The following is a 14,733-nucleotide window of genomic DNA, read 5'->3' as shown; positions in this document are numbered from 1 at the left end:
TTTATCTTCAGGGCTCCTCACAGTGCCTGATACAAATCCTCAGTAACTAAACAGGTAAATAATAGAGCTATATTACTAGTGAAAAATAAGATCAAAGTTTAAAATCAGGCTGGTGCTTACTCATGTTCCCCAGGTCCCATCACAGTTTTAAAGAAGTCTCTCTTGACTACTCAAGAACACCAGAAAGATACCTCCAAAACTGCTTTAAAATCTTTGTCCACGCCCTAGCCAGTTTGGCTCAGTGGATAGAGCATCAACCTGTGGACCCTAGGGTCCCAGGTTCGATTCCCGTCAAGGGCATGTACCTTGGTTGCAGGCACATCCCCAGTAGGGGTGAGCAGGAGGCAGCTGATTGATGTTTCTCTCTCTCATTGATGTTTCTAACTCTCTATCCCTCTCTCTCTCCCTCTCTGTAAAAAAATCAATAAAATATTTTTTTAAAATAAAAATCTTTGTCCACAAAAAAGGTGGATTTGTACTCATGGCTATATGTAATAAATCTATATGTAATAAATCTATATTTACTAATAATTCTTAATATTTTGAGTAAAAATCTAGGTGCTTTTTCAAAGTAATAAATGTTTTCCTAGTATTTAAATTTTAAATATAATCCTATATCAGGTGTCGGCAACCTGAGGCTCCGGAGCCACATGCGGCTCTTTTTGTTAAGTGAAAAAATCCTTTTTCTGCACGATCTGGTATATAGCATTAAGGTAAGAAACAATATATGCAGTGTTATATTTGTTTTAAATGTCGCAATGGTTTTGCGGCTCCCAGGTTTTTTTTTTTCCTTCGAAAACAGGTCCAAGTGGCTCTTTATGTCTTAAAGGTTGCTGACCCCTGTCCTATATAATAAAGAGGTGATATGTAAATCAACCCTTACGCCATCACAAGATGGCTGTGCCCACAGTGCAGGTGGGGTTCCCATAACACAAGATGGCTGTGCCCACAGCGGAAGCGGTGTTCCCATAACGATCGATCAGCAGGGACCTGAGGCTGCATGGCACTGGGCTAGGCTGGGGGACCTGAGGCTGTGCCCTCCTGCGACACGGGACCTCAAGGCGCACCCCCCACCCCAGCCTGGTCCAGGGACTCAGGCTGTGCCCCCTGCCCTGGTGCCAGGCCAGGGGACCTGAGACTGTGCCCACCCACCCCACCAGGTCTGGTGGGGCTTGACAGGGATGGGGCCAGCCGGGTCTGGGTCTCACGCAACTTTGAGGCACATGCAGGGGTGGGTGGGGACTTGACTCTTGGTCCCGCAGATTGTGGTCAGATTGTCATATAGTCTGTGACACCCTAGACTCAGACAGGAGGAAAATTTTCATATACATGTTACTAATTTTCTTTCATCTGACACGTCTATTATAGAGAAAGGGCAAATAGCAATATTAAAATATTTCCTCTAATTAATTCACTTTTAATGTGCACGAATTTTGTGCACTGGGCCACTAGTAAATGTTATAAAATCAAACTCAAGATATACTCTGCATTATGCATAAAGCTGGCTAATGCTCACCTAAATAAAACAACAATATTTAATAACGTATGTGACTGTTCAGTATGCTCTTATATTGGAAAACTGTTTTGAGATCAACAAGGCAGTCATTTATGTTGTCCTTTATATACTACTTCCTCTGTCATGTGACAGTCAAAAGGCTAAGTGAGATGCTTGCAGCAAAGAAAACAATTTTGAAAGGTCATGCTACACAGTCAGTCAGAATTTCTTTCACAATATCCTTACTGTGTATGACAGACTATATGACAATCTGACCACAGTTATTTTCTGAGTAAAGCAAAGAGCATGTTATTTATCAAAGGACCAGAAACAGTAGGCACTCAACAATATAATCTTTATGAACATTTTTTCTAACTGCATAAACATCCAATGCAATTAAAGAAAAAGAACCCTGGGGCAAAGAAAGAACTGGAGGAGGAAGAACTGCTAAAAACTGCAAGGCAAGTAAAAATCATTCCGTTTATTCATACTGTTCATATAACATGATAAGAAGCTTCTAAAGTAAACTTTTTCAAATTAAAACACCACTTATTAAGGGGAAACATAATTATACAATATGATTTATTTCAAATTTCCCAAATCTTAATGACAATTGCAACAAGGTGCAGTTTCAAAAACCTCTCTGCAGGGGCTGTAATTCCACCAACGTTTTTTCCCTGAATAACTTTTATTTGTCTATTATCCAACTGAACAAGGAATGTCTTCCCCACCTGTTACATAAATAATATGTCAATCAACAGGAAGATAAAATTCCTCCACCTACTTTTAAATTTCCAATCTCAGAGATTAACACATATACTCTATGAAGAAGAAAAAAAATCATTCTAGCTCATTTAATCCTTTTTTCCAATCCTGAGCAATCAGTTATTCTACTTAGAAACCAAAACATGTGGTTTTCTCCTTAGTATACTTTAGTATATTTATACTTCACAGCCAAGTTACACAGACATAGTAACCACAAGTTCCTAGCAAATGCATTCTTTTAAGGCCCCAGAATTTTAATTCCTGAGGGGATTTCTCACTAAAATTTAACTAGAAGACAACTTCCTAAACTAGTTCTAACTTCAGAGTATGAGGATTTGTGTTACTTCCAAAACTACTAGAAAACAATATATGATAAACATTCTTTTAAGGAAATATATTGAAAACATCCTACTGCCTAAAAGCAAAGATACCCTGTAAACCAAATTCAGGCAAAGGCAACCCTGTATATTACTGCTGGGAATGTAAAATAATGCAATTGATGTGTAAAAGAGTACAGCAGTTTCTCAAAAATTTAAAAATAGAATTACCGGGGAGAATACAAGATGGTGACACAGGTAAACACCTAACCGCAGCCGCACACAACAATTCCAATAAAATACAACTAAAATACAAAATGGACATTACCCAGAACTACAGGAAAATCGACTGACTGGAAATTCTACAACGAGAAGGAAAGAGAAAACCAGAAGAAAAATCAGAGGAGCTGTAAAAGCCTAAGGTATGGAGACACGTTGCACACACAGAGAGGAAGGAGCCGGAGAGGAGGGGGAGCCTGAGTGCCTGGCTGGTGTTCCCTAGCAGGAAGGAGATAAAAGCTCTGGACTGTGCTGAACCCTACATCCGACAGCACTAAACCCCAATTCTAGGCCAGACCCTGGGGACCCAGGCTCATACAGAGGGAGCCTGGGCTGCGAGGCAGAATCTCAGGGGAGTGGCGAAAGGCAGAGTCCCGGAGTCGCACATATTACGCACAGAGGATGAACTGTTGACTCTGCTGCTGGATTGCCCTGTCGGGAAGGACACAAAAGCTCCGGACTGTGCTGAGCCCCAGTTCCGACTGCACTGAGCCCCAGTTCTGGGCCAGACCCTGGGGACCCAGGCTCATAAAGAGGGAGCCTGGGCTGTAAGGCGGAAACCCGGGGGAGTGGCGAAAGGAGGTCCTGGAGGCGTGCACATTGCACACAGAGAACAGATGGTTGGCTGTCCCGCTGGATTGCCCTGGTGGGAGGGAGACAGGGGCTCCAGACTGCTCTAAACCCCAGTTCCGGGCTCATTGGGGGAGGGCCTAGACTGTTTGGTAGCAGGCGAAACTCGAGGGCACCTTTCTCTCAGAGGTGCTTGCAACGAGTACTGAAGGACCCTGAGGAAATACTGAGACTCAAGAGCCTCATAGGGTGTGGCTATAGGCTCGTCCCTGAAATTCTGCCCCATCCAAGCTGAACACAGAGACTTTTAAGGCTACCAACTCAGGGAAGCTGTGAAAATGCCGAGACAAGGAAACAGATCACAAACGAAAGAATTGGAGGAAAAAAAGTGACTGGATATAGAGTTCAAAACCACGCTTATAAGGTTTTTCAAGAATTTCCTAGAAAAGGTGGATAAGACCTATGAGGATATGAAAAGGGATCACCTAGAAATAATAAGGGATCAATAAGAAATTAAGAATACATTGTCTGAAATAAAAATTATATACAGAGTCCAAAAAACAGAATGGAAGATCACAAGAATCAAGTCAAAGATTTGGAACATAAAGAGCCAGAAGACACTCCTCCACAGAAGCAAGAAGACAAGAGAATCCAGAAAGTTGAAGATAATGTAAGAAACCTCTGGGACAACTTCAAACGAACCAACATCAGAATTATGGGGGTCCCAAAAGAAGAGAGAGAGCAAGATACCAAAAACGTACTGAAAGAAATAGTGACAGAAAACTTCCCCCACCTGGTGAAACAATCAGACCTACAAGTCCAGGAAGCGCACAGAACCCCAAACAAAAGGAATCCAAAGAGGACCACACCAAGACACATCATAATTAAAATTCCAAGAACAAAAGACAAAGAGAGAATATTAAAAGCAGCAAGAGAGAAACAGGTAGTTACCTATAAAGGAGCACCTATCCGATTGTCAGCTGATTTCTCAACAGAAGCCATGCAGGCCAGACGGGAATGGCAAGAAATATTCAAGGTGATGAATAGTAAGAACCTACAGCCAAAAATAATCTACCCAGCAAAGCTATCACTCAGAATCAAAGGCCAGATAAAAAGCTTCACTAATAAAAAAAAAAGCTAAAGGAGTTCATCACCGCTAAACCAGAATTATATGAACTGCTGAAAGGGGTTCTTTCGGAAGAGAAAGAAAATAAAGATAAAAATTATGAACAACAAATACATAACTATCAATAAGTGAATCTAAAAACCAAGGAAATTAAAAAACCTGATGAACAATATTAACTGTTGAATATAATAGAATCAGAGGTATGGAAGGGGAATGGACTGATGATTCTCAGGGAAAAGAGGAGTGGGGGGTGCGTGAAGAGACTGAACATAAACTGTGCACCTATGGATGAGGACACTGGGGGGTGGGGAAAGAGCAGAGGGTGGGATAGGAACCTGGTGGAGGGGGGGAAAAAATGAGGAACTTTTGTAATAATATGAACAATAAAGGTTTATTAAAAAAAAGAAGAAGAATTACCATATGATCCAGTAATTCCACCACTTCTTGCTACGCACCCAAAAGAACTAAAACCAGGGACTCAATAGATATTTATACATTCACATACATGGCAGTATTATTAACAATAGCCAAAGGTGAAAAATAACCCTTTGTCCATTAATGGATGAACAGATCAACAAAATGTGGCTTATATACACAATGGAGTATGATCTACTTTTAAAAAGAACATTGTGACACATGCTACAACATGGATGAACCTTGAGGACATTATGCTGTGAAGTAAACCAGCCACAAAAGTATAAATATTATATGATTCTATTTATATGAAATATCTAATATAGGCAAATTCACAAAGACAGAAAGTAGATTACTGGATATCTGGAACTAGAGGTGAAAGAGCAATCTCCATGTCCTGTTTAATATGTATATTTTCAGTTTGAGATGATGAAAAAGTTCTGGAGATAAGAGAGTGGTCACGGTTACACAACATTATGAATGTATTGTATTTAATACCAGTGAAATGTACTCTTAAAAATTGTTAAAATGGTCATCAGAGCTGAATGGCTCAGTTGGCTTGAGTATCATCCCATACACCAAAAGGTTGTGGGTTCAATCCCAAGTCAACACGCATACAGGAGGCAACCAATCAATGTTTCTCTCCCAGGATTCCAACCTGGGAGAGAAACCAATGATTATAAATCTAAGAGATAACCTTAAGCCCCAGCTTATTTAAAAAGCAGGATACGAACTATAGTTTTTTTTCTCTTCGCCTAAAAATTCCTTGATCCACCCTCTCTTCCATTTGTCTGCTTTCTAAGCAGAAATGCTGTACTTTTTGGTAAAAGTTAAGCCTTTTGTCGGTGTCCTTGATCTCAAAACATCTTGCCTCCTCTGGGCAATTAATCACTCTAATTTTTAAGCTACTACTCTACATGTTTAAACTATCTAATGGATCATTCCTGTTTACAAAATATTGTATACCAAGTGCTAATGCTAAAAATATCTTTTCCTAATGGCTACTCCTCAAAATGATCACTGTCTCACATCCTGCACAAATTCCTTGAAACACATTCTATTTTATTCTTCTAGCTGTATGTTTGTAAAACCATTTACTTAAACTCTTAGGATTCATCCTGGTCTACTCAATCTGTTCTCTGTTCAATAACCTCTTAATTAAATTCAATGGCCCCTTCTAGGGTAATAAAATCCTTAATCTTTCTACAGTATCTCTTTCCTCTGAAGAGATCCTCCTTAAGACACTTTATTGTGCTTGAGAGAAAAACACTACAGGATTATGGTTTCCTTCATGCCTTTCTTATTTTTCCTTTACTGATTCTTTTTTAACAACAGCCACTTCCTAAAGTTCAGTGCTTTACCTTTTTTTCTCTGCTCTCTGCTAAGATACTGGAAATTTATCTATTTTCAGGGCTTAAACACTGTGAATTTCTCCTAATTCTGTATCTTAATGCCCTAAATTATCTTTTCCTAAATTTCAATCTCATATATCCACATTTAAGGAGATAATTCTCAAAGTTCTATCTGTACCCCCAAAATACAAATATGACTAACAGAATTCATTATGTTACAGTCCTACCCTCTGAACCTCTAATACCAATCTTTCCTCACAGTTTCCTTACTTTCCTTTTTCTGTTTATGGAACCATCATGCTTCTAACCACTGAAACATTTATATGACTTCTTTCTTCCCTATTCCCTGCCAAATCTACCTATGAAATCTACCCCGCAAAATGAATTCACAGATCAATGACTTTCACTCCTACTACTCATTCAGGTGGTCCTTATTTCACTTCTTCAGCATTTATCAATACTGTACTTAACCAACTAATTTCATAGCTATTTGTTAACTCCTAACTTGCCTGCTAGACTAAAAGCTCAGACTAGCAGGAAAGATAACAACTTTGGGCAGGAATGTCCATCCTTGTTAATAACGAGGGTGTTAACAGTATAATCACGTTATTTATCATCCAAATCAGTAGACTTGAGAGTAAAAAAGGGCAATTACACAGTATTATGTGTTAATTGTATTTCAAAGTTGGAAAAACTAGTGGGGCATTAGTTGATCTATAAAAACCTTAAGCCAGGATATATATGGTCACACTGACTGTAATTCTAGTATTTAAATAATTGCTGCATCCTAAGTACATACTATATGATATTTAATAAATGAATCAAGAGCTAAAATATTCACTTTATCATCTCCTTATTCTTTAATCCATTGCAAGTTTACTTTCAGCCACAAACACTATCCTGAAATGGGCCCTGCTAGAACCAGCAATGACCTTCTTACTGCCATATTCAAAAAAGTTTCTTTTGTTTTCAATTTACCTCTAAAAAGTTTTCAACACTACTGGTCCCTCCTCTCTCTTTCATGAAGCTCTATTAACTCTGTGGTAAACTAATCCTAAACATACCACTGTCTTAAAGCAAGACCTAGTATCCCCCAGCTCCCACCCCAAATAAACTAAAAGATTTAGAATCTAACCAATATCCACAGTTTCCTTCTATATTTTACTTCTGGAAAAATAATGTAAGTAATCAAAGATACAAAATTGAACACTTACCTTGAAATGGTAGCCCCCATTTCAGTCTTTTAGGAAAACAGATGGCATTACTTATTTTTTTAAAGTGAAGTTTTCATGGAAGACTTTATCAGATTGGAAGATAACTCTACAAAAAAAGTAAAGATAAAAGATATTAACATTAAATGTGCTAAATTAAAAATAAATTTTATTACTTTTATGACATTTAATTGCTCAGAACTATATCCTCCTATCTAATTAAGGGGTAATATGCAAATTAACGATCACTGTCACAAAGACGGTGACACTCAGTTCTCTCAGCCCCACCGGAGTCCCCCAGTCCCAGGGGCGACCACTGAGAATGGGTAGCGTGAGTGGTCTGGCGGAATGCTTGCTTTGTCGCCATGGCAACGAGGCAAGTGTTTCGTGCCTGGCTGTGGATGGGCCTCTGGGCTGTGGGCATGGAGCAGCCAGGCCCTGCAGAGAGCTATTGGTACATGAATTCATGTGCAGAGCTTCTAGTTTTTTAATATGGGGGAAATGTAAAACACACATGAACCACAACATTAAAATTATAGAATGTTAGAACTGGGAGGGGTTTAAGTGGACATTCTATCAACTAAATGCTCTCCTCTTTTTTTAAACCTTCCTACATTAATAAAAGACTAATATGCAAATAGACTGAATGACAGAACAACCCATCGCTATGATGTGCACTGACCACCAGGGGGCAGATGCTCAATGCAGGAGCTGCCCCTTGGTTGTCAATGCACTCCCACAGGGAGTACCCCTCAGCCAGAAGCTAGGCTCACAGCTGGGGAGCGCAGTGGGGGTAGTGGGAGCCTCTCCCGCCTCCATAGCAGCACTGAGGACCCCTCGGGGGATGTCTGACTGCCAATTTATGCCCACTCCCTGTGGGGAATGGGCCTAAGCTGCCAGTCAGACATCCTTAGTGCTGCCGGACACCCTTAGCACTGCCACTGAGGTGAGAGAGGCTCCCACCACAACCACTGTACTCACCAGCTGTGAGCCTGGCTCAGAGCTTCTGGCTGAGCAGCGCTCCCCCTATGGGAGCACACTGACCACCAAGGGGCAGCCCCTGCATTGAGCGTCTGCCCCCTCGTGGTCAGTGCGCACCACAGCAACCAGTTGTTCCGTCAACTTGCATATTATCCTTTTATTATATAGGATGTGTGTGTGTGTGTGTGTGTGTGTGTGTGTGTGTGTGTGTGTGTGTGTCTGTCTGTCTATTTCAGAGAGGAAGAGAGAGAGAGAGAATAGAAACATCAATAATGTGAGAGAATCTTTGATTGGCCACTTCATGCACCCTCTGGGGCATGTGCCCTGACCAGAAATCGAACTGTGACCTCCTAGTTCATAGGTTGAGGCTCAACTACTGAATCACACCAGCTGGGCTGCTTTTTCAATTTAATTTTTATTGAATTTATGGGGGTGACATTGGTTAATAAAATTATATAGATTTCAAGTGTACAATTCTATAGTACATGATCTGTATATTACATTGTGTGTTCACCACCCAAAGTCATTATTACTTTTTGAAAAATAACTGTCACATATGCATATATTTCTAAATTATATTTTATTTGCTTGTGTCCCCTGCTTCCTTTTCAGCTTGATAAATTGGTGTGCTATATGAATTTTCCAAAGACTTGAATTTTTTCCACTCAATTTTTTTCTATAAGTTTTATTCATATTACATTTTCATTGTTCTATAGTATTTTATTATACAAATATGCCACAATGTATTTAACCATCCTGTTGAAAGACCATTTGGATGGTTTATAGTTTTTTGCTTTTATCAACATTTTTATACAAAGAAGAATATCTTTAGGGCATGCTTTAAACATAGACATGAAATTGTAGGGTTATAAAACATGCAAATAACCAACTTTACTAAATGCCAAATTATCTTCCAATTGTATCACTTTACCAATTCACCAGCAGTGCATGAATCGATAACATATCCTCTCCAAATACTTGGTAAAGTGCAATTTCTTAATTTACCAATTATAGAACATATAAAATGGTATCGCACTATGATTTCAGCTATATTTGCTTGACTAGGTTGAAGACCTTTTCACATGTTTATTAATTATCTAGGTTCCTTTCCACATTTGTTTGGTTAAATTTTGGCCACTATTATTGAGATGTTGTTTCCTTATTTTAGGAGACTTTACATATTCAAGATGAGTATTGACTAAATAACTTGCAGAGCCCAAAGTAAAATAAATTAAAAATTTTAAGAGTGACAGCACAGCATTAAAATAACATGGGGTTCTGTGTGACTGCACAGACTGCACATCTATAAGCCATCCCTGTTCAGGACCCTAATTCTCTATTATGTATAGTATTTTCTTTCCCCAAGTTTGTGGTTTATCTTTTCATTGTATTTATGGTGTCCTTAGATGAACATTCATTTTAATGTGATAAAAATATTATTTTTTTTTTTAGTTGACTCTTCTGTCTTGTTGAATTCTTACTGTTTTCATAAAGTTTTATAGCTTTGCCTTCCAATTTGAGCTCTAAACCATGAGTGTTTCCCAAGGATCGAGTTCACAGCCTTCTCCTCTCAGCTGTTATGTCCCATTCTCCACTGATGACATTTTATAGGACTTTGTAACCTTGATGATAGCATCCTAATCAATATCATTTAATTCATTTCTAGGCAAGCTCACTCAACTCAGGTTAGAGTTTGTACTACACACCAAGTTTGCAATAATTTATATTTGTCAGTACTCCATGTCAGGAATTTTACGAAAGAAGTTTAAGCATTTGGTTAGAGCAGTTTACATTTAAAAGGAGGGAGCGAAGACTGAAAAATCTCAAGGCTATAAAGTACAGCATAGGGAATATAGTCACTAATCTTATACAATAAAAGGCTAATATGCAAAATGTCCCCTTGACTGGGAGTTCAAACAAGGGATGGGCCAGCTGCCCCCACCCCCCAACTGGTGCCTCCTCTCAATTCCTGCCCCCCAATTGGGGGCAGGGCTGGCCGGCCAACCTACTGCGTCTCCTCACCCTAGCTGGCCCAGCCCTATCAACCAGATCGGGGTGGGCCAGCCAGACCCCACCCATGCACAATTTTGAGCACCAGGCCTCTAGTATTGTAATAACTCACTATGGTACCAGGTAGGTACTGGACTTACTGGGGCAATTACTTCCTAAATTATATATAAATTTCTAACCACTGCAATGTACACCTGAAACTAATATAAAAATATTATATCTAATGTGGAATTCCTATTATAAGGCGTGTGAATTTCCATTGCTGCACATCCTCTGCAAGCCTGGGTATTGCTAGTTTCTTTAATTTTTATCTATTTTGATGGGTACACAGTGGTATTATTATGATTTTAATATTTATTTTCTGAAGTACTAATAAGAGTACCCATTTTTCCCTATGATAATTGGCAATACTGGATATTTATTATTTGTTTAGAACTTTTCCCACCTAGTATATTGTTTCCCCCCCCCTCCCCACGATAATAAAGTTGTGTGAGTGGATATTCATATGTAAGGTCATTGATAACATTTTTTATACCTGAAGAATTATTAGGAACTTTAAGAATAAATTACTTTTTTAAATTCTGTGATGAAATCAGAGTAATTTTGTGGACTATCTAAGAACAGTAAGCAATATACTTACATTCAGTATTAGCTGATATTGTGGCAAATCTTTCTTTTCCCTCCCTTTTTGAATAGACATTTTTTAGAGAGCAGTTCTAGGTTCACAGCAAAATTAAGCAGGAAGTACGGAGTTCCCATATATCCCTGCCCCCACACACACAGCCGCCCCTACTGAGTTTACTGATTTCCTTACTTTTGAGAAATCTAAACGTCGTTTCATGGTTATGTCACCATCTCCCATTTATTTAAAAAAAAAAAAAAAAAAAAAAAGTTCCATCACTTCAACATATGTCCATATGTGATGTTTTTTATTATTTATTTACCACAAGTAAAAGTCAGGAATTGTTATCTTTCTTTTCAATTTTTTTTTACTGTTTCACTTCCTTACTGCTGTGTATGTGCTCCATGTGAATGACGTAGGTGCTTATATGTAGGTGGGTTCTGAATTATGACAAAAATTTCGTTATGTCACGCCATAGGAACAGATCTCTGATATAACCTGAGGACCTACTGTACTACCTAGAGTACAGTTATTTGTTCTGTGTGCCCTGAGAAAAATGATACCTTCCAAGAAGGACTCACTGCCTCTCTATTGTGCCAGAGCAACCAGAGTGTACCTTATAAAGCAAAAAACAGACTACTCCAATACCTTGTTTAAAACCTTCCAAAAGCTTCCCACAGTAACCAGACCTGATTTGCAACTAGGACCTATAAGCATCCTATATGATTTGGTATCTATGTCTACCTATGACCTCATCTTCCACTCTCTTCCTCATTCACTACTCTCTAGCCATACTGGTTTTGCTATGCCTTTGTCACATATTTTGCTCCTACCTGAGGGCTTTTGTACTTGCTGTTCTTGCAGCTTGGAATGTTCTGCCCCAGGTCATCCATCTAACATTCAAGTCTCAACTCAAAAGTTACCTCTTTTAAGGGTTTTAGTGTATCATTACAATTAAGATAAAACCTGGTACTGTCAACAATATAAAGTTTAAAAGTTAAGTAAACTTTAAAAATTAAATTAAAATATCTTTAAAGATAGTAGCCTGGGTCATTCTTATGAATAAAAAAAGGGTTCTACAGAAAGTAACCTGGCAGAGTGACCTAATCATAAATTCCTTACTGGGCAGGTCATGGTGGATAGTCACACGCCAGGCACATAACTTCTTTTTATTAAAAAATGGTTTGTTTTTTATTTATTTCAGAGAGAAGGAAGAGGGAGAGACGGAAAGAAACATCAATGATGAGAATCACTGACTGACTGTCCCCTACCTGCCCCCAACTGGGAATCAAGCCTGCAACCTGGGCATGTTGCCCAGACCTGAAATCAAAGGACGACTTCCTGGTTCATGGGTAGTCGCTCAGGCACTGAGCCACATCAGCCTAGGCCATATAACTTCTCTAGCAAAAGGTTTATACTTGCTTTAAGCAAGCCTTGTCCACTGTCTGTGCATCTAGCTCAAAGGGTGCGGCACCTTTTTTCTGCCAAGGGTCATTTGGCTATTTATAATATCATTCACTTAATATAATTCACTTAATATAAATTTATGTTGCTTTGAAAAAAAGTTTCTAGATTTATTGAATTTCGAGTCCAGCCTGCAGCTGCCTTGGCAGGACCAGACCAAATGATTCTGCAGGACTTACACAGCCCTCAGGCCAGACATAACCCACCCCTCATATCTTTGAAATGCCTTTCAGACCCCATAGGAGCCACCCTTAAGAGCATATAATCTTGTTAACTATCCTGCAATCCAATTTCCACCTTCTTTTCTCCCACTTTCATGTTTTCTCCAACCTTCCCTCCTTAATTTCAAATGCCAAAAAAAAAAAAACACCTGCAAATGAACATTCCAAGAAGCAGTTTTCTCAGTCTGTTGAGATCTTTCTTACTTCTTGGAGTATCCTCTGTCTGGCTCAAATAAATTTTTATAAAAATTCTCTACAGGCTTGAAGTTCTTACATCGACATTCTCTATCACTTTATCATCTTCATAAAACTTATCAGTACTTACAATTCTCATTTATCATTTACATATTCGTTTTTCCATTGGCAAAAAGGGAAAGTCTTGAGGATAGCTTTAATCCACAGGCCTTTATTTTTTTTATAAGTCTAAAATTTTATATATATTTATATATATATATATATATATATATATATATATATATATATATATAATATATATATAGTGTGTGTGTGTGTGTGTGTGTGTGTGTGTGTGTGTGTCTGTCGTCCTCTCTGACCAGTAGCTATGATGTGCACTGACCACCAGGGGGCAAATGCTCAATGCAGGAGTGGCCATGATGCGCAGTGGCCATCCTACCTAATAAAAGAGTAATATGCAAATTAATCATCACTCCGCTCCACAAGCCATGCCCACCAGCCAATCAGAGCAAGTATGCAAATAAACCCAACCAAGCCAGAGAGCAGGAGGTAGGCGTTTCCACGGTAATGGAGGAAGCCAAGCTTTCTGCCTGCCCTTGCTGGCCTAAGCCAAGACTCAAAGCTACAAAGTTTCAATTATAGAAGGTAAACAAATCCAAACAGAAATGGTGGCATCCACAGAGTGAGCAGTGGGCTTGGCTTTGCTCCAGGCTACAAAGTTTCAATTGTAGAAAGTACTATAAATATATCCCAGATACCAGGGCCTCCGCTTGGGTCACTGGGGGGCGTGGCTGGCCTGCAAACCACCACAGGCCCCTTGCTCAGGCTGCTCCACGTCCCAAGGGAACCCCCACCCTGATCTGGGACACCCCTCAGGGCAAACTAGCTGTCCCCAACCGTGCATCAGGCCTCTATCCTATCTAATAAAAGAGTAAAATGCAAATTGACATCACTCCAACACACAATATGGCTGCCCCCATGTGGTCAGAGATCCTGCCCGTATGTTGACACAAGATGGCCAGCAGGGGAAGGCAGTTGGGAGGGACCAGGCCTGCAAGGGAGGGCAGTTGAAGGCAATCAACCCTGAAAGGGAAGGCAGTTAGAGGTGACCAGGCCGACAGAGGAGGGAAGTTGGGGGCAAACAGGCTGGCAGGTGAGCCGTTAGACATCAATCAGGTTGGCATGGGAGTGGTTATGTGGTGATTAGCCTGGCAGGCAGAAGCGGTTAGGGGCAATCAGGAAGGCAGGCAGGCAAGCAGTTGGGAGCCAGCATTCCTGGATTGTGAGAGGGATGTCCAACTGTCTGTTTAGGCCCAATCATGGTGGGATCGGGCCTAAATGGGCAGTCGGACATCCCTTGATGGGTTCAAGATTGGAGAGGGTACAGGCTGGGCTGAGGGACAACCCCCCACCCCCACCCCATGCACAATTTCGTGCACTGGGCCTCTAGTTTAAAAATAAACAGCACCACGGAACTGGCACCAACAAACCAGACCTGGTGCTGACAAACCAACACTCAGCTTCCCCCAAGTGGGACACAAGCCCTGCCACCCCCACGAAGCGATGCCCCACCAAATCGCAGCTGATGCTGCCGAGACCCCATGGCACAAAATGTGACCCACAGCCCAGCCCAGCCTGGAAACGAGCGCCAGGTAATGACATAACACAGCAATGCCGGCTTCCTCTCCCTAGCAACTAGCCTCCTTGGAGT

General features: G+C 40.1%; 1 protein-coding gene across 10 annotated transcripts in view; it reads right to left on the bottom strand.

Moving 5' to 3' along the window:
* The window catches only part of PIK3CB (phosphatidylinositol-4,5-bisphosphate 3-kinase catalytic subunit beta), a 105,135-nt gene that overhangs the window by 72,252 nt on the left and 18,150 nt on the right, over window positions 1–14,733 (bottom strand). For 6 of the 10 annotated variants that reach the window (XM_045579244.1, XM_036431299.2, XM_045579246.1 and 3 more), the window contains exon 2: window positions 7,533–7,636. The exons of 1 other annotated variant lie outside the window; for it this stretch is intronic. The gene's annotated coding sequence lies outside the window, so the exon portion shown is untranslated. Of the gene's footprint in view, window positions 1–7,532; window positions 7,637–8,211; window positions 8,231–13,404; window positions 13,424–13,889; window positions 13,894–14,733 lie in introns of those variants that run through there. 3 more of the 10 variants (XM_045579241.1, XM_045579242.1, XM_045579243.1) reach the window with 3 other exon arrangements.

Source organism: Pipistrellus kuhlii, unplaced genomic scaffold (assembly GCF_014108245.1).
Source record: "Pipistrellus kuhlii isolate mPipKuh1 unplaced genomic scaffold, mPipKuh1.p scaffold_m20_p_11, whole genome shotgun sequence".
Taxonomy (NCBI): Eukaryota; Metazoa; Chordata; class Mammalia; order Chiroptera; family Vespertilionidae; genus Pipistrellus; species Pipistrellus kuhlii.
Note: the sequence above shows the minus strand (reverse complement) of the source record. Positions and strands in the feature narration are given on the sequence as shown.